This window comes from Eurosta solidaginis, chromosome 5 (assembly GCF_040869045.1).
Source record: "Eurosta solidaginis isolate ZX-2024a chromosome 5, ASM4086904v1, whole genome shotgun sequence".
Classification (NCBI taxonomy): Eukaryota; Metazoa; Arthropoda; class Insecta; order Diptera; family Tephritidae; genus Eurosta; species Eurosta solidaginis.
In genome coordinates this window covers 57,048,200-57,050,812 of record NC_090323.1, presented here as the reverse complement: position 1 = coordinate 57,050,812, position 2,613 = coordinate 57,048,200, and positions in this window count along the sequence as shown.

Genomic DNA, 2,613 nt, shown 5'->3' with positions numbered 1-2,613 from the left:
TTATGTGCAGGTCTTACAACCTTAGACTAACACAGTTGCTTCTATCATTAAAAAGAGAGGACTGTAGACTCATGACGGGTATTCTGACTGGACACTGCCTTCTGGCGTCACATGCCTTTAAATTAGGCTTGGTCAGTGATAGCAGGTGTAGGAAGTGCGGGTTGGAGGAGGAAACGATCGAGCACGTTCTGTGCTCGTGCCCTACACTTGCCAGGCTAAGACTCCAGCTATTAGGAGTGATACAGCTGTCAGATCTAGAAGCAGCAAGGGGCTTAAGTCCTAGGAAGCTTCTAGTATTTGCCAAGAGGACGGAGTTATTTTATAACATAGGTCCTGGTTTTTGATAGGGTTTTTCAGTTTGGTCGTTAAAACAAACTTCTGGTAACACTACGGACTCAATCAGTCTATGTGAGGTCCTCATGGACCGGCCAGTTCAACCTACCTACCTACCTAGTTCACGTACTTATCTGAACTCACTTTATCTTCGTATTAAAAATGGGCACATCCGAATATGACCACGCCCACTTTTTCGATATCGAAATTTCGAAGAAAGATACCAAAAGCAAGTTGCTCGACTTTTTAGTATTACCATTTGTATGTATCCATGAAAAAGACAATTTTGTCTCCAAAGCTCTCAGCTGAGTATGTAATGTTCGGTTACACCCCAACTTAGCCTTCCTTACTTGTTTATTATTCTGGGATGACAGAGGACCTCAACGACAAGTTGAAAATGACGCAGGTAGCTTAGTTCCTCATCTTTGAAAATGTTAGTATTTCTTCTCCATTAAACCGTTAGAAAGTTTCAAGTCAATTTTTAACCAAATCTGGTAAAGGCATTTGAGTGTGCCAAGGTACGAAAACTCGTCTTTTAACTGTAATTCAAAATTTTCGAGGTGTTTGGAAAATTTCTCCGATCCTTGTTCTACTCAACGAGGCCTTTATGAAAATTAGCTTCATTTCCCAGTCATTTATACCACTGTGTTGTATGTATTAGGAATGTGCGTATGAATGAAGGTAACAATTTGTTTATTAAATACTTTCGAACATATTGTTGTCGTAAATGAAAACTGTTGTCATAACTTTTATCTAAGGCATGTTTTAATTAATTTTAACCTAATTTTATTGTATGTATATTTGTATTACGATTTATATTTTGGCTTAAGAACGACAAACAGGAAAATCAAAAAACCATGAGTGTGAAATAGTCCTAAATAGTGATAAAGTAAGTGAATTATGCTTAGTACCAAAATGGTAATAAACGAAAACATTAGATCGAAACTAAACCGATGTTTGAAGACTTAAAAACCTGTACAACGCACCTAATCAAAAGTCTAGCCAATTTCGCTCACTATATTTCTTAGGCCTAGTTCTCAGGGCAAGGTTAAACCACATTTAAAATTGACTAGGGCTTAACCTATCCTGTTGTTTTGCATAAAAGTTTTGTGTTCATCTCAGTGTAAGCTGACAAGCTGGCAGGGTTTTAACTCTAATGCCCGGTTTTTCAGTGCGGGTTTAAACTCCATTTAAAGTTGACTAGAGTTAAACTTGCCACTTTGTTCGATAACATAAAGTTTTGCTGCTCAACTCAGCTTAAGCGGCCGAAGTGGCTGTAGTTTAAAAAAGCGGCCATTATTATCGCAGAACTAATAGAAACAGAAATATTTCATTTTTTATATTACATTTGCAATTATGTGTAAACTTAAACAAATTTTAATAAACTATATTATATTTCTCATTTTGTTGACAGAAATTTAACAAAAAAGAGAACAAGTGCAGAATACATACATTTGTCACAAAAAAAAAATCGGACTTAATAGATATTTTTATGCTGATTCCAACGGTATATTTCTTTTTTGGTGTAAATGAAAGGTTTGGGGATAATTCCATGTCAAAAGGCGAAATTATGAATTTTTCAAATCAAAATATCTCCGAAACTAGTGGATGGATTTCAAAAATTAACAAATCGAAAAATAACTTATTAAAAATACCTTTCATCTGATGTATATATATCTTTAACTTTTCTAGTCTTTATTTACCAACAATTTGAAAAAGCTCTTTTTTGGTGTAAATTTTTTAAATTTTATTTTTTTCAAAAAAGGCTTAACTAAAACTATCTAAAACTAGTCTTATCTATTCCTATATTAAACACAGCTTCCTTTTAACCTAGTTAGCTTAGTCTACAAATTTTAAACATATATATTAAATTTGCTTTCTTATAACCTAGTGTACTTAGTCTACAAATTATTATTAAAAATAGCCTTTAGCCGATCCAACACCGGCTACGCCATGCACAGTAATTCTGCGTAGAACACCCTTAGCCGATCCAACACCGGCTTCGCCATGCACAGTAACCTGCGTAGAACACCTTTCTGCATAAGCGGCCTTCGGATGCGCTTATAAAAAATAACCATGAGCTACGCCATGCCAAGTCCGGGTGTGTGGTATAACCGTGGCTACCGCCTCGGTGATGTCCTTCTGCGTAGTAGACCCTTCTGCGTAGGCGGCCTTCCGCCGCACTTTAAAAAAAGAACCCTTAGCCGATCCAAAACCGACACCGGCAACAAGAAAAATAAAATAAAAACTCACCTCCAAACAAACCCGTCAATGTTCTGA